The sequence below is a fragment of the Pinus tabuliformis genome, chromosome 8 (genome assembly GCF_031772625.1).
Source record: "Pinus tabuliformis cultivar Carrire ecotype Pingquan chromosome 8, CPIR1, whole genome shotgun sequence".
Taxonomy (NCBI): Eukaryota; Viridiplantae; Streptophyta; class Pinopsida; order Pinales; family Pinaceae; genus Pinus; species Pinus tabuliformis.
In genome coordinates, this window is record NC_142294.1 from 1272954251 (window position 1) to 1272972952 (window position 18702).

General features: G+C 39.2%; 1 protein-coding gene and 1 pseudogene across 1 annotated transcript in view; both read left to right on the plus strand.

The window, feature by feature from the left end:
* LOC149240034 (single-stranded DNA-binding protein, mitochondrial-like) overlaps positions 1-18702 on the plus strand; it is a 308565-nt gene that overhangs the window by 109258 nt on the left and 180605 nt on the right. The window lies entirely within an intron of this gene.
* Positions 1532-2487, plus strand: LOC149240035 (chaperone protein ClpB3, chloroplastic pseudogene; annotated as a pseudogene).

Sequence of the window (18702 nt, forward strand, 5' to 3'; positions counted from 1 at the left end):
TTAATGCTTTTATGGTGCCATGATGCATCCTATCATTTTCTTTAATGACTCATGATAGCCATATCTTACAATAGAAAACTAGCAAACAGGAACTTGAAAATATCTAGGTGAGGAAGACTCTCTCAATCATAGTAGAGATCATTTACTTCCTCTTTCTTGGACTTCTTCTTTTTAAGTTCCTCCACTTCTTCGGTGATATGGGCTTCTTCTCTACCTCTTTTGTTATTGTCCTTCTTGAGCTTAGGACAATCTCTTTTGTAATGCCCATATTCTTGACATCCATAACATTGAACCTTAGCCAAGTTCTTCTTCTTTTTCTAAGGACCAAATTTCCCAGACTTTCCTCTTCTCTTTGCCATAGCAACATATGCTTGATTTTTCTCACTGGATCCTACATCAGTTTTTGCCTTCAATTTGGTTTCTTCAATTTTTCATAGAGACCATAGATCCTAGAATGGAGTAGCTTCTTTTGTCCCATAAATTCTTGAAGTTACCCCATTCCTCTGGTAGTGCATTTAGTACTACAGTGGTCTTCTCTTATTTCTCCCAGATCTTGAAGTTGATCCCTTGTTTCAAATATCCTCATAAAGTATGAGGCTATCCCTTCTTCTTTTGATATCTTTAGCTTGTAGAGTTCTTGCCTTAGAGAGATAACTTCTCTTGCAGTGCTTACAGAAAACAACTCTACCAATTTGTCATATATTTCTTTTGAGGTGTCGAGTTTAGATACATATGGAATGAGGGGATCCTTGATGGATTCTATGAGAATTCTTTGAGCCCTCACTTCCCCTTTCATAAACTTTGCAAGTTCTTGAGCATCTTCTTTCGCTGGTTTTGTGATAGATCCTTTGACATGATCCATAACCTCATTTTCAATGAGATTTAGATCTTTCCTCTTCTTCCATGCAAGATAGTTTGAAGCCCCAACCAATTTGTTGCTTTCCTTGCAAAAATACATTTTGACAGATTCAGACATAAATACAGTGTTCCATGGGGACGCGTCCCCCAAGGTGGGGTGCGCGCACCCCACGCACCCGGGACGGGGAGACTCTCGGGGGTGCGTTTCCCCACGTCCCCCTTTTGGGGAGACTCGGGGAGATGCAAGGGGGTGCGTTTCCCCAATGTGGGAGACTCGACTCCCCGAAAGGGGTACTTATGGGCGTCCCCCCCAAAAATGGGGTTCTTCTGGACGTCCCCCCGAAAATGGGGTTCTTCTGGGCGTCCCCCTTTCATTTTTGTCTAATTACCCTTTATAAACAAAAAAAAAATTAAAAAAAAAATGAAAATTAATTTATTAAAAAAACATAAAAAATAAAAATAAACTAAATTAACAATTACAAATAAAAAATTACATGAACAAGTTAGGGTTAACTCCATTTTTCAAGTTTTCATTCTGCCGCCATTCATTATGCTCTTACCTCAACGCATTTTTTTCTTCCATCTGCTTTCACTGCGCCCACGAGAGCTTCAACGCATCCTCACTCTTCTCCACGCAGCGTCTTGCTGTTAGCACTTAGCAGTCGTTGCCCAACAGGTGTTGGCAAAACAGAATTAGCTAAGGCTCTTGCATCCTATTTATTTAATACTGATGAAGCTCTAGTGAGGATTGACATGAGTGAATACATGGAGAAGCATGCAGTTTCAAGGCTGATTGGAGCACCACCAGGGTATGTGGGTTATGAAGAAGGGGGACAGTTGACTGAGTCTATACGTAGAAGGCCTTATGCAGTTATTCTGTTTGATGAAATTGAGAAGGCACATACAGATGCCTTCAATATTCTACTTCAGATTTTAGATGACGGAAGGGTCACTGATTCTCAGGGTCGAACTGTAAGCTTCACCAACACTGTCATTATTATGACTTCAAACATTGGTTCTCAGTACATTCTAAGTAGGCTTGATGATGAACCTGGCTCAAAAGAGGAACTGTATGAGAGAATGAAGAACAGGGTTATGGAAGTGGCTCAAACGACATTCCGCCCTGAGTTCATGAATCGCATTGATGAGTATATTGTTTTCCAACCTCTAGACCGTGAACAAATTAAGAGCATTGTAAGATTACAGGTATGTGGTTCATCTATCGTCATTCTTTTAGTGAAAACCAAAGCGAAATAGCAGAGGTTGGTCAGATATATTAGAAGTTAATTTATTTATAACTTTTTGATTTAATCATATAGAAACAACTGTTTGGAATATATGTTAGTTTCAGTTATTATTTTGGTTTTCAATGTAAATTATAGAATGATGATTGATGAATGATAATTGATATGGATCAATGTACATTGTATTTGAATATTTGAATTTCATATTGAATTTTATTATTGAATCTTATGGTATTGAATCTTGATGAATTAGCATTATTGAACAATGAATATGAACATGAAAATTTCAAAATTATATACATATATATAAATTTATAATATATATAATTAAAAATTATATTATATATACCTCGACGTCTCCCCGTCTCCCCTAAATTTCCCTAAAATTTCAGGGTTCTCCCACACGTCCCCTTTGTGCGTCTCCCCGCACCCGCGTCTCCCCGTCCCGGAGACTTGGTGGAACATTGCATAAATATAATTACTTGTGAAGATGCTTCTTCCACTTGTTGCCTCCTTGAATTTTGATGATGATATAGTTAATAGAGAGCTTCTCCTTGATGAAGGTAGTTCTCTTCTAGAATGATCCTTGACCCCACAAAGAGGGAGATCACTTTAGATCCTTTGATGGTGATGTCTTTGTTGATAATGATGACTACTTAATGATGTCTTGATGCTTCGTGGATGATCTTCTTCAATGGTAAGGTCCTTGCTTCAATGAGAGGAAGTTGCCTTAGAACTGTTGAAGATGATGACAACATCCTAGATCTTGCTTCTCTTGGATGAATAGTCTTCAAGATTTGTAGATCTCTTTAACTTGAGTAGGTCTTTGTGGTCTTTTGAGGATCACAAGGCTTCTTCTAGTGTAGAGTTCTTCTTCGATGTAGGGTTTTGATACTTCTTTGTAGATCTTGAGTCCAAGATGATCTTCTTAGATTTGCTTTGATGTCTAGTGTCCCTTGATAAGATGCCCTTCCTTGACTTTGTCACCTTAGCTCTGATACCATGTTGAGAAATTTAGGGCATTGGTATTAGGAGATTTCTCTTCCTATGATAACTACTTGTGAATGCATTTTAGTTCTTTAGATTAGGATATTCTCTTTTCTTAGATTATTATTGCGTTCTTCTTCATCAAACAACTACCAATGCATAAACAATAAAGAGATAAGAGAGACAAAATGTAGGCGATTAGCTAGGGCCAAAACCTCTCCAACTTGAGAGGAAAACCCAAACAAATTCTTCTTCTTATAGAGACTTCAATTGACGAATACCAAGCCCAAGACCAAGGCCCTTGACACACCCTTTCCATGACCAAGTCACAAACCCTTCTTTCTAGCTTCTCCTTCTTGACCAAGTCAACACTAGTCAAACTGCTTGCTTTCCTTTGGAACTCGACTATACTTCAGATTTTTGGCCTCTTGTTTCAGACTTGCAATTCTCAGTTTCCTTAGAAACCCTAATTGCAACACGTGGGAAGTATTTATATCAACTTCGTACCCTTGATCCCTTCGCTTAGGATGGAGACTTCTTCTACATCAATTCAGCTTGCATTCTTGACTTATCTTCTTCCTTGATTTGGCTTCTTGGACTTCGACCTTTTCTGCAGTAGTCAATTTTTCCTTCCTTTGCACGTGTGGAGGTATTAGTCCTAAAACATACCCATAAACAACAACAAAATCTTTGCTCTTCGTTTCTTCTCTTTGTTGGTTATGAAGCTCCTTTCGTAGGGATCTTCGCACTTCTTATTGTAGACTTACTTGATTGAATTGCTTGTCCACAAATGGAGCCCGAGCTGCCCTATATATAATATTTCGTCCATCAAAATAAGTCGACTTGTGATATAGGTAAGCCGACTTGTCATTCTGGAAGCATCCTTAGGTCGACATGAAGATGAGCTTGTGACAAGGTCTTGGAGGGTAATCAAAATAACCTTTTACAATGTGTAACATGTCTTTAATACATGACAATGACTCCTTAGACTCTATGACTTGATGACCAACCCTAAAGGCTCACAATGGGAGCCTTAACTAAAATAAAATTCCTTGATCATGAAACCCATGAGTCAAGCATTACAAATAATTTTATTTTCTTCTTTACATCAATTACATAAAATCATAATTACATATGCCATTTATGAAGATCGAACCTAGTTACATTTTTCAACATTATGAAGATCACATAAAGACAATGAACATAAGATGTAGGCTCCAAGCCAGGGAAATACCTAGAAAATTCTTCCCTTCTTATAGAATCAGATCATATGAGAAATCTAAGACCCAAACGACGAGACCAAGACAACTCAAAACAATCCCAAAATAGTCGGTCAAACTTGGTCAAAGTCTACACTTTTTGTTGCGGTCAAACTTGCGGTCAACGCTGGTCAAATAGCCCAAAAATCCTCTATTTCTTTGCCAAATGTTGCAGCCTGCCCAAACAAAAAGATGCCTAGAAGTTCGAACTAAATTTCAGCCCAGAAAGTCAAAGTCAACACTGGTCAACGCTGGTCAAAGTTGTAGACAACTTCAGACTTTTGGCCTTGTGATTTTTTCCCTCCTTCTCCTTTGTATGTGTGAGAGAAGCCTGCAGTTATTGAGCTGTAAGAACCAATGGAATGAGGAGAGAGAAGACATGTTGAGTTGATGGGATGCCAAATGAGGTTGGAGGACACTCTTATTTATATGAGTCGATGTGGGTCAAAAGACGTGTCTCTTGGGTTTCATGAGCCTACATGATGGTGTGACCGACCTTGACGATTTGCACATTTGTGGGCTTCACTTTAAAACACATTTCTCCTTATCCAAATTTAGTGATCTTCTAGTCGATTTTGGTCCTCTCCAAAAGAGGAATTCAATGCAATAATTATCTCCATCAAATGAGTGGTCCAAAATGAATTCTAGCCCTAGTTGCCAATTTTAACACTCCCTCTCAACTAGGGATACTTCCACTTGCCATTCCATCCATCATCATGTCATCCTGTCATCATGAACAATCTTTGCATCTCGTCTCACCTTTGTTGAACATTGATATAGATAATAAGAAGAATTGATCGAGAGTGAGTTACAAGACCTTGCCACTCTCCACTGACAAAAGTCAGTCCACATAACCAGGGCTAGAACCCCAATTAGAATTGATCCCAGATCAAGTTGTTGAACATCATGCATCCTAGACATAGGGAGTACGAGAGTACACGATGCATCCATCTGTAGTGCTATGGTCCCTATCCTCTTTTCCCAACTCATTTTCCAAATAAGAGGTACTTCCCAAGAGTCCCAGACTACATGGGTAGGATGTATGCTTGGGCATCCTCAGGAGAAAGTGAACCACTCACCCTATAGACATGTCAACCATCATAGTGGAAGGTGAACCACTCACCCTATGCTCTTATATATCATCATGGGGTATCACAGGGGAAGGTGAACCACTCACCCTATGCTCTCATATATCATCATGGGGTATCACAGGGGAAGGTGAACCACTCACCCTATGTTCGCTCATAGCTTCAAGAAGTACCCTAGGGTCCTAGGAGCTCCTAGAGCTCAATGTCCAATTCAAGCGAGACCCTCATGGGAGGGTCCTTCCACGACTCCAAGTCTCTCCCGGAAGGTTAAGAACTTGACCTTCCCCAAGGGCTTCATGAGGATGTCAGCAACTTGCTCATCAATCCTGATGTGTTGTAGCCTTATTGCTTCTCGTTATACCATATCCCGAATAAAGTGGTACTTGATATCAATATGCTTGGAGCTGTTGTGGAACACAAGATTCTCTGAAAGGCGAATCCCACTTTGATTGTTGCAATAGATAACGGTGGTATCCAGAACGTGCTTGAATAACTCACTGAAAAGCTTCCTTAACCAAACAACTTCATAACAAGCATATTAGCTGCAATATATTTGGCCTTGACGGTGCTTAGAGAAACCAATTTCCACTTCCTCCTCATCCAAGAAATCGAAGCAGATCCTAATGAGAAGCAACATCTTGACATGCTCTTTCTATCCACCACATTGCCAACCCAGTCAGCATTAGAATATCCATGTAGCCTCAAAATCCTTGCTGTGTATCTCAACCAATAGTTGATAGTGCCACGAAGATATCTTAAGAGATTCTTTGCTGCAACCCAATGTATGTGATGAGGTTCGACTCAAAGTATTTACAACGAAGCATATGTCCGGTTGGGAGTTTACCATGAACATCAGGGCCCCCACAAGTTGTTTGTATTCAAAAGGGTTTGCCAATTCGGGCCTAGCAGCGCTTCCATAGAGCTTCTTGAAGTTTAATTCCATCGGAGTAGTCACATACTTGCAATCCACCATCCCACATCTTTCTAACAACTTCACAATGTATTTTCCTTGAAAAAGGAAAATCTCGCTTGGCTTTTGCCAGACCTCAAGGCCTAGGAAGTAATGCATCAGTGCTAGGTCCATCTCGAACTCGGAAGTCAACTCCCTCTTGCATTGATAAATGAGAGGGTCCGCACCAGTCAAAAAGAGATCATCAACATAATGGACCAAAATAAGAGGCATGTCCTTTTCAACCTTGAAGTATAGGTTTGGATCAACATAGCTTCTAGTAAACCCCAACTTCACAAGATAATTGTCAATTCTTTCGAACCAAGCCCTAGGGGCTTGCTTCAACCCATAGAGGGCTTTCTACATCTGACAAACATGTGTCCTTCGATCTTGTACTTCAAACCCCTGCGGTTGTTCCAGGTAGACTTTCTCCTTAAGTGAGCCATGCAAGAATGCAATCTTGATGTCCATTTGATTTAGGCTCTAACCTTGGTTGGCAGCGAGAGCAATAATGGATTGGGTAGTGGTATATCGAGCAATTGGTGCAAATATTTCGTGATAGTCCACTCCTTCATTTTGAGAGAAGCCACAAGCTACGAACTTGGCCTTATATTTTTCAGCACTTCCATCAACTCCATGTTTAATTTTGTAAAGCCATTTTGAGGTGACCATGGACTTGTCCTTAGGTATAGGCACAACGTCCGAGGCATCATTCTTCATGATTGATTCATATTCCTTATTTATAACATCTTTCCATACTTGGTGCTTTACGGCTTCTTCGAACATGCATGGTTCAACTTGAACAATAGTACTCATGGTAGCTAAGTATCCTTGATACATGTTCGACTTCTTACTTTCGCGAAATGTCCCTCACGGAGCAGTATGTTTCTCAGCATCTTCGAGAGTATCTTTGAGCCATAATGGTATTTTCCTTGAGGTAGAGGAATCACTAGGAGGTGGATCAATAGGATCCATCGGTCCATCAACATCGGGCATAGGCTCATCAATCGGAGGTTCGTCTTGTTTTTCAGCAACATCATCATTGTCCTTCCTTGAGATGGGGAGATCTTTGGCTTTCCCTGAGGGCAGTGTCTTCATCAAAGGTAACATCTCGGCTTACTTCCACACCTCTTTGACCAAGTACATATATTCTTGTCTTTGAGTTTTTGTTGTAGTTGACAAATATACCTTTCTTCCTAGAAGCTTCCAATTTATTCCTTTTCTCTTTAGGCACATGAATATATACCAGACAACCAAAGATTCTAAAATGAGAAACATCAGGTTTCTTACCAATGAAGACTTCCTCGGGTGTCTTGAAATCCAAGGCTTGATGTGGGCTCCTATTTTGAACATATATGACAATGTTGGCAGCTTCTCCCGATAAGAATTTCGATAGACCTTGATCATAAATCATGGCACGGGTAGCTTTCGTGATTGTTCAGTTCTTCCTTTTAGCAACACCATTATGCTCAGGAGTGTATGGAATGGTTGTCTCCCTCTTAATGTTAGCCTCTATGAAAAAGTCATTGAATTCGTTTGATTCATATTCAATTCCATTGTTGGTCCTCAACATTTTGATTTTCTTCCCTGTTTGATTCTCCACCAATGCTTTGAAAGAACGAAACCACTTGAACACTTCATCCTTCCTCTTCAAGAAATAGATCCATGTTTTGCATGAGTAGTTATACACAAATATTGCATAGTATATGTATCCTCCCAATGAGGTTACAGGCAGGGCACCAGAAAGGTTAGAATGGACCAGTTGAAGAATATCGATTGTCTTGCTTTTACTAGAAGGGAATGGTCCCTTTGTACGTTTCACAGCTGCACAACCCTGACAAACTCCTTCATGGTTCATATTAAAGTCGGGCGTCCCTGTGACCATGTTCCTTACCCCAGGTAAGGCTTTGTAATGTAAGTGGGAAAACCTTCGGTGCCATAATTCACATTGAAGAGAAGTATCACTCGCTAAAGCTCCCAAAGGACCTCCACCAACTTGATATAGACCATCAACCCTAAATCTAAGAGTAAATTCATCTTTAGGGTTTCTATGCCAAATATGTACCTTTCTTTCACTGAATGCTACCTTGAAGCCTTTGTCTTCCATAGCAGAAATAGACACTAGGTTCTTCTTCAAATTAAGCACATACAACATATCTCGTAGATGAATGGTTTGACCTTGATTCAAGTGTAGAGTGACAATACCTATCCCTTTCACAGGCTGGGTGGCATTATCTCCAAGTATGATCTTTAAATTAGTTTTCTTCTCAACTAAATTTGAAAGGGCCTCCTTGTATCCACTAAAGTGCCTTGAGGTGCCACTATCAATCAACCAGTGATCCAAAGTATTCGAAGGACAGGCAGTAGATAGAGCAGAAATAAGATAGAACTCATCTTGTTTTTCTACAACATTACTTTCATGATACCTGGCATTTCTTGTCTTTTTGGGAGGTCGACCATTTCCATTCCGAGCAGTTGGAGCATTTATCTTTCCTTTTTTGTTGAACATGTTGTTCCTTTGATTGCCATTGCTTTTGTAATTGTTGTTGTTGTTATCATCATCCCTTTGAGGATTCTTTTTGTGAGGGCACTCTCTAGCATAGTGGCCAAACCTGTTACAATTGTAGCATCTTTCTTTTCTTCCTCCTTTGAACCCCTTCTTAGATTCTTGACCCTATCTCCTTGGACCAACATCATATTACCTTTTTGCATGAGCGGAGAAAGAAGTAGGATCATTTCCATTGGAGGACTTATCTCTCTCCATCATCCTCGTCTCTTCTTGAGTGCATCTAGCCAATAACTCATCGAAACCAAGGATCTTGTCATTGTTGAGAATAGTCGTGACAAATACATCCCATGGTCTTGAAAGACCTCCAAGAGAAATGAGAGTGAGCTCCCTGTCAGTAATGACTTCTCTAATAGATAGCAAATCATTCTTGATTTGAGTTATTCTCATGAAGTAGGATTGGATGGATTCCCCTTTATCCATCTTGATATCCTTCAACTTGTTCTTGAGAAAGAGAATTTGATTTCCATTGTTCACTTTGAACATGCTAACCAACTTATCATATATTTCCTTAGAAGTTCCCAAATCAGAAATATAGGCAACCAAATGCTTTTGAATGGAGTCAATCAAAATTTTCTTTGCTTTGACCTCACCTCTTCTATACTTCGTTTTTGCAGCAACAAGTGCATATGAAGGTGGCTCCACCACTTTTCCTTGCACATAGTGCAATAGTTCATGCTCCTCCAAAGTCAGGGCCAAAGTCATCTTCCATGCATGATTGTCAGATTTGTCATTGAGCTTGTTCTTAGACTTGAAGTAAGATGTAGAGGCCATGGAGACTTGACCCATAATATTTGTTCAACAGGTCTCTTAGTGATTCCTTTTCTTTCTCTTGCTTGGACTTTGTCTTCATTTGTTCTCTGATCCCATGTTATTTTTAGATAACAATGGTATGTTCTATGCTTGCAACAATTACTTCAATGTCTTTTTATTATCTCAATGGTAATTTCCACTTATTTTCCAATAACAATCACATGAACCATTAATCACATTAACAGTAATTGTAGATAGAACATAAACAATAAATGTAGAAGACAAAAACCAAGACAAGAGAACGCCATTATTTGGCTAATGCTAGGGAAAAACCCCAAGATGGGGAAATTCCTTAATCAATTCTTCTTATTATAAATATAAAATGTTCAATAGAGAGAGAGGGAGAGTACAATAATACAAAATCAAAGTCAAAATTGACTTGCCAAATCACTGTCCAAAACAACCCTGTCAAATCTCCAATTATGCTTTTAGTCAACAATAGTCAAATCAACCCTAACCAGAAAGTCAACAATAGTCAAAGTTTGGTCAAACTTCTCCAAAATAGCTCGGTCAAAGGAGAGAGGAACTCGACCTCTCTTGCTGATCAAAGTCAACTCAACACAGTCCCAAAATAGTCAGTCAAACTTGGGTAAAGTCTGTACTGCTTGCTGCCAGTGTTGATAATATCGGTATCGGGAAAATATCGGCGAGGGTCCGGAAAATATCTTATCGGAAATATCGGCGAAAATATCGGCAAATATCGGCAAGCATAAAAAATGCATAATATATTCATTTTTTTCAGATTTCTAAACATATAAAGCAATAACAACATGAACTAAACACATTGGCACATAAATATGAAGAAGGCATCTGCACAGGCCTTCATCTTTTCCAACAAAAGTTATTCACAATTATAAACTTCCCCTCCAGCAGCCCCGTGATGTCTTGTATCCCAAATACAGCTAAGGGAAATGTTATTATGGTTTACTATTCCATCAAATACCATAAATATGGATGTATTTGTGATTCATGTAAAGCCAAAAAGCCATATTAATCCAGGCCTCCCAAGGATAACATTCATCAAGTACATTGCAATGTGCATTGACCTCTCCACACTTGTTTAAGATTATAAGCATTGGCTAAATCCCCCTTCCCCTTGTGACAGCGTCATCTCAGATTAGGCCATGTTTCTTTATTTGAAATTTTGATCCCTTCACTTTCTAGCTATGCTACACCAAGTTTCCGGTACATCAGTGTGGGTAAGTGGGGATGTGTACCCAGTATGTCTACCCACCACAACCACCTCAAAACAAAGAGTCAGGGGACAGCAAGGTATAATAACCATTTTTAATGTGTATAATAACCATTTAAAAACATTTATAATACATACGTGACTAATGCTACATATCAATGATAGTTGACAGTCGAATGCAATGAAAACACGCTGCAAATCCAATGTGGTTATGAGTTTTCACTACCAAAATGACTTCCCAGCAACGAATTGGCAGCCCAACACTAGCAAATAATCATTGTAATTTTGTAGTCTGTTTATTGAGGATTTATAGAGTGTAAGAGGGTTGGTGAACCGTGAAACCAAGTGGAATGGTATAAAAGTTATGAGTCATGACAGTATTACGGCTTGAACACTATAATCCAGTATTACGGCTTGAAGCATCATACGCTATGTAGAAAAGACATTAAAATAATAAAATGTGCATTGTTGATTATAACGGTGGGGCATCCGGCATTCACATAGAATCTAGATGATAGTAATAAATTAATAATAGCATACCTGTAGGCTGTAAACCCTCCTTCGTAGCCAAAGTTCAAACCCTCCTTCGCATTGTTCGCAGCGTCTCCAGCTCACGAAAACGAAATGACGCATTGACGTTAAACAAAAACCCAATTTATAAACTCTGCCGGCGATATTTACCATCGTCGCGCGATATTTATGAAAATATCGCCGAAATCTCGTAAATATCGCGCGAAATTCAAAACAAGCAAATATCGCGATTTTTTCGGGGCGATATTTCGGCTCGCCGAAAATATCGCGATATTTGCGAATATCGCCGATATTTCGGCGATATTATCAACACTGCTTGCTGCAGTCAATCCTGTGGTCAACGATGGTCAACTAGCCCAAAAATCCTTGGTTTTTGTGCCAAATGGTGCGGCTTGCCCAAACAGAAAGATGCCCAAAAGATCGAACTAAAATTCAGCCCAAAAAGTCAAAGTCAATGTTAGTCAAAGTTGTAGACAACTTTCGATTTTCGGCCTTGTGATTTTTGCTCCCCTTCTCCTTCGTATATGTGAGAGAAGCCTGCAATTATTGAGCTGTACGAACCAATGGAATGAGGAGAGAGAAGATATGTTGAGTTGATGGGTGCCGAATGAGGTTGGAGGACACTCTTATTTATATGAGTCGATGTGGGTCAAAAGACATGTCTCTTTGACTTCATAAGCCTACATGATGGTGTGGCCGACCTTGACAATTTGCACATTTGTGGGCTTCAGTTCAAAAAATCATTTCTCCTTATCCAAATTTAGTGATCTTTCGGTTGATTTTGGTCCTCTCAAAAAGAAGAATTCAATGCAATAATTATCTCCATTAGTGATCTTTCGGTTGATTTTGGTCCTCTCAAAAAGAAGAATTCAATGCAATAATTATCTCCATCAAATGAGCTATCCAAAGTGGAATTTGGCCCTAGTTTCCAAATTTAACACCTATGGATCAGATTTGTGGGATTGGTTCGATCCTGAGATTAGCTAACTGACTGATCTTTAAAACTATGGATGACTAAGATCATTCGAGCTTTGGAATAAGCAATGCCCACCAAACAATGTCAAGGCCAACCTGGGGGCATCTTGGGTCCACTGGGCACATCATCAATATATTCCCACACCAAGCTTCATTGGCTCAACGTTGTAGCATCTGAGTGTACCTCGGAGTGTCAAGCATCATGAGGGGTCGTCAAGTACCCAAACAAGGTCATATTCGCTCTCTAGAATGGATAAAATGACCTTTGCAATATTGAGGATCAAGTGAAAATCAACAATCATCGTGGACCATACCTAATGCTGGAGGCATAATAATGCCTCACACAAGGCTCACCTTCAATTATCTAAATAGATCGAGTCTTGTAAACAAATTACTTCCTTATGTTAGGGATGGTTAGATAAATAACTCTATTAGGTGTTTCCAACCCCCAAGGGGAAGTGGTAGGTCCCAAGTTAGCCCATTAGTCCATAAGTGTGTGTGTAAAATGGTGGCAATGAAGTGGGAATGACTTTAGGGTAGGGTACCATAGCCAAGTGACCAGCGAATGGTGGTCCAACATCCTAAGTGTATAGATATAAGGAGGGAGCAATCATGGATGCATGATTTACCCCTATCCTCCGCTTGCTTTTTCCAACCCTCTAGTGTTAAAATTATGCATCTGCGGTCAAATTCCACTTTGGACAACTCATATGATGAAGATAATAATTGCAATAGATTCCTCTTTTCGATGGGACCAAAATCAACCTAAAGATCACCTTACTTGGACAAGCAGAAGTTGTTTTTTGAATTTATCTATCCACTCATGTATATTGGATTAGGTTGGCCCTATGTAGTATTGGACAAGTCGGCCCTATGTAGTATTGGATAGGTCGGCGTCAGCATCAAGTGGACCCTCATGAAAGCCTATATATAGAAGAGACCTCAAGCTCATTTGGACACAATCATCAAGCACTTTCTTCTCTCTTCTATTGTTTGGTTCGCACAGGTTTGTTGGAGGAAAGGTTGCACAGAGGGTACAAAACTACAGGGTCGAAGCTCGCACGAGTCTAGGGTTTCTGTTTCTCAGACGCACGTCCGTAACTAAGGATTTTCGTCCCTAGATGTTTGCACACCATGGGAAGTCTCGGATGGTCGTACACAATGTCTAAGGGAGCATTCGGGAGGCTAGGGTTTTCGCAGTCAGGTTTGGCTCTGGACGCTTGTATGTAGTTCGCTTGGGAGCTTCCAGGACCAAAAGATGAATTATCAGTACTCCGAAGTTTTCGCTCAGTGACAACAATATTCAACAATTGACTACAGTCAGTGACAGTGCATTACAGTCCTCAGAATCATGGTTTTCGAGTATAAGCATGTTTCGGGTCATGTCATGGATGTTATAGTTATTTTTGTTGCATAGATGAAGATATGAATCATTGTACTCTCTTTTGTTGAATCATTTGATGATGATCTAAGAAGAAGAAGAATTTGCAAGGGTTTTCCCTGTAGTGGGTTTTGCCCTGGTCTCCGACCAATCCTGGTGTCTCTATGTGTGCATGCTTTTCTTCTATTGTTCCTTTATGTTTTGTTGCATTGATGATGATGATATTGTTCTTTCTACATAGTTGCATATGCTGATGAATAATGATGTAAATATGAATAATGTTATAATGTTATGGGGTGAACTTAATGTGTTAATGAAGAAATGCAATTATCAAAGCAAAGAACAATGTAGCACTATGAAAAATTAACATGGTTTTAGATCCAGGCTGAAGAAAAGCCATGGAGATCACCCCGATGATGACACCATTAATGGAAGCAAGAAGAGGATGGTGGAGACCTAAAAGAATTCTAGGGTTTGAAGAAAACCCTAGGCAACTTGATTATTAGGGTTTGATGGATTCTATGAGGTTAGGGTTGGAGAGAAAAGCCTTGGTTTATGGAAAAGACATGAGATATAGTATGGTCAATGTAAAGAGGCTCAAGCACTTGTGAAATATTTGATGAAGCCCTAGATGGGATAATCCCTAGTAGGCTTGGTTGGATAATTGAAGGCAACATTGGTATGTGGACAATGGACATTGATGGCTCTTGAAGGTTGGTTCAAGAGGAAGAGGATCACCTCTCATTGAAGATAAGTATTTCTTGACTTATGATGCTTCTTTATGTCTTTACTTTAGACTTATGGATCTAATTGTTATGATTATTGTCTATACTTCCTGCATGTGTATTTAAATATATGGATGTTTCTAACCTCCTTGATGAGTTGTGATAAGTGGATCCTTCTTGAGGATCATTTGAAATGCAAGAAAGGTGGCTAGAGCTGGAAAAGGTAAAGAGGCACTACATGAAAAGATAACAAAGTGCTACAAGCTGCCTATATCTAATGAGAAGGTGCACAAGTACTTGAATATTTCAAGGTATGCATGATATATTGTTTCACTATTATGTTTCAGCTGTTAAGCCCTATCGAGAATATCTCCTTCTCAAATGGTCCATACATACATATGAAGGTGATTTGATTTATGATGAAATGGTGCACCTGGTATTGAACATTTTTTTGATCTTCTTGAATTCTATGTTGATGTTTGATATACTTGATGTTGGATATTTTGATCCCATAAAGAAAGCTAACACCTTGACTCTAGATACTCTTGATACTTGACATGCATAAGACATGATGGATTTCACATAGAAGGTTAGCCCCTTGATTCTTATACATGATACTATTATGCTCATGGAAGGGTTGACACTCTCGTTGTTTTGATAAAGTTTTATTGAATGACCTAACTTGATCTTGTTGATAATGATAAGCATGGTGATGTGACGAGTAACTATAGCATATGGTAAAATGCGATGAGAGAAAGTGTTATTGTTCATGATCCTTGAGATATGATGTCACATCTGTCTGCTGCCCTAATCTTTCAAGTCTAACCCTTGATGAAAGATTGATGACATGATGTTGATGACCATGATAGATATATGTTTATGATCTAACAAATTTGCTGTTGCATGACACTAGTAGAGACAGGTTGATGACATGAATGAAGATGAATAAAGTAGATTCCCAGTTAGAGGGAGAATCTCTTCTCAACATTCTTACTCATATTACTATTTGCATTCTTAATTGTTGAAGTATGATTTATGTGCATCTGACATTATTGGACTGTAGCAAAGTCATAGATCTGAAGCACTCATATTACTATTTGCCTTCTTAATTGTTGAAGTATGATTTATATGCATCTAACATTATTGAATTGTAGCAAAGTCACAAATATGAAGCTCACACAAAAATAGGGTTTCTATTCCGGACACAGGCACATAACTGGAAGATTTCGTCCCTGGACGCATGCATGCTAAGGCCAAGGTAGCGTCTAGAAGCTAAAGACGCTCGCATGATAACCTAAAGGAAGCGTCCAGGGGTTTGACTACAGTTGACCATCATCCAGAGTTTTTTGAAGCTGTCTGAAGTCTGAATCAAGGTGTCTCTGACATATTCTTCCATTGTAAACTGATTTCTGAAGTTGTTGGGTTGAATCGCTGATCATAGAAAAATGAATTATTGTGCATAAAGTCAGATGTCCACCTGAAGCATGTCAGTCCTATAGATATGAAGACAAAAAGATCTGTGAGCAGGAAAAGTTTAGATATTTAATATGAACTTGTGTTTGCAGGTGGCCGAGATAAGCATATAGATATGACATTATGATTTAACCATTGAAATTTGTGACACAAGAGATTTGGTTGACTGATATAGATAAGCAGTGTTTGAAGTTTTGACATGATACTTGACAATGATTTAGAACTCTGACTTGATATTGAGATATGTTTTTGGACTATAGATCTCTCTATGATAGCAAATTTGGATTTGACCTAATGTCTAATGATTTTATTTGACAACTGATGATTTGCCTTGATGAGAATGATATATGAGCATAGTCACTTCCAATGAATTATATTGTGACAAAATGACTTGTATTATGATTATGAGAATGACTTGATTGATATTGCATGATAGATGACAACTTGTTGGCATAATAATAAATGAGGTCAAGACTTGATATGAGCCCTACTTGTCACCTAGACTAAAGAATTGATACTGTGATATTGATGACTTTGATGAGTTGACTTAGTTGATGGTACAATATTGATTTATGAAAAGTTGAGCAAGTTGGTTTGGTAAAGTATTATGTTTGCAAAAAGCATTACATGAAGCAAGCTTCCCGATCCGAATGTGTCCACGTTGACTGTTATCTGGTGAAGTCAAGATGATGTGTTCCAAGGTATGACTTTGATTTGGTTTTGGTTTTGGTTTACACTGATGGTCTACTCCTGATAGGTAATGAGCCTCCGATGATCTAAGTAAGAGGGAGATGGCTTTTGAAGTTCGAGATGATGAATCATGGCATGATGAATCAATTTCTGAAAAATGGGAAAAGATAATCTATATTGTGAAGCTATTGAAGAAGTATTGAAAAGAGGAAATGCAAATCCTTGGACACTCAGATTGAAGAGATATTGTTGAACTTGACTTGGCAACCAACAATTGATTGAAGCATAGATGTTCTGTTTTTGAACATCCGTCTGTATACATACATGATGTGCATAGAACCTGAGTCGATTCATTCACATAGAGTTGCCACCGAGCACCCTTTGAGATACTTGCATGGGACGATCTATTTTTGGTCTGAGATATTCTTCCTATGATATATGATTGTATGGATGTGTTGATGAGATGAGCACATACGAGTGCTGCCTTAGTATGAGATCTGCCATGATATCTTGATGAAAGGTTCGTAGCACGACTGAGGTTGAGTATGATGTTGCTAGCATGTCTAGCTATGAGGCAGAATGAAGAAGCGTTTGAAGAGATGTTTGAGAAAGTTTTTGGATACATTGTGATGATAAAGAATGGGATCCAATTGGTAGAGAATCCCATATATATAGTTGAGATGCTTTCAGTGAACCAATGCAACTATTCGAAGACAAACTTAGGCTTGTGATTGGCACCTCCTTGAGAGGGAGGATGATTATGGTATCCTTTTGTGATTTATATGATTATTTATGTTCTAACATGATATTTGATTTGATGTCTTGTATGAACAGGAGACAACTGCTATTGATACATGATGATTACCTGATACAAGTAAGATGATATGAGTATGATGAGAGCAACGCTGATCGAGGACACTAAGCCATACTCTTCCTCCCTTGTCTGAGCTCCCAGGGTGTGGAATTGAGATAAAGGACTCTTGGGGTTGAGGGAAATCTGGACAATAGGGTATCACCCCTATCTGTTACCCATAGGGTTGGAGTAGTAGCTCACCCTATCTTGGTCTTTGCAGAGTATTACCAGTTGGCATCATACCCACAATATGGACTTGTTGGGATTATCCTTCTCCGTCTGGCCAACAAGTGAGGAGGCCTGGGGGCGTGAGATCCTTACCTTTGGTAAGTTAGGTATCTCACCCAAGCTAGGATTATGATGCAGGTGTTCTACCACATGACTATTGAGGGTCATTGCTGGGAAGATCAGTAGGTGATAGGATGGGTTGAGTAGTAGCTCCCCTATATTACCTATTGCTCAATATGGGGTCGTAGTCATAACTCCCCCATGAGATTCCGGGTTGAGTAGTAGCTCCCCGTTGCGGTTCTAGGTTGAGATGTGCTCCCTGATGATATGCTCTCCATTGATGATACAATGATAGACATTCTGGGTAGTAGCCCGCTAACTGATATTCCGGGTAGTAGCCCGTTGACTGATATTCCGGGTAGTAGTCCGCTGACTGAGATACCAGGTAGGAGCCCGTTGGCAGAGATACCGGGTAATAGCCCGATGAATAGAGGGTGGTAGCTTAAGCTCCTCTTCGGTAACAAATTCTTCTTCTTTTAGATTTGAGAATATTCAACATATGAGCAGGGACAATCAAGAGATAAGCAAGGGATGGATTGAGATGTACATTGATGATTTGTATGGCATGATGACTACAAAGATGATCAGTGATGATATGTGATGACACTTCAGATACCAGGATGGCATATTGATCGATGGACAAATATTGGCATGTGGAATTCTTTCTAGTTGAGAGGGATTGTTAAAATTATGCAACTGCAGTCAAATTCCACTTTGGATGGCTCATATGATGAAGATAATAATTGCAATAGATTCCTCTTTTCAAGAGGACCAAAATCGACCTAAAGATCACCTTATTTGGACAAGCAAAAGTTGGTTTTTGTATTTAT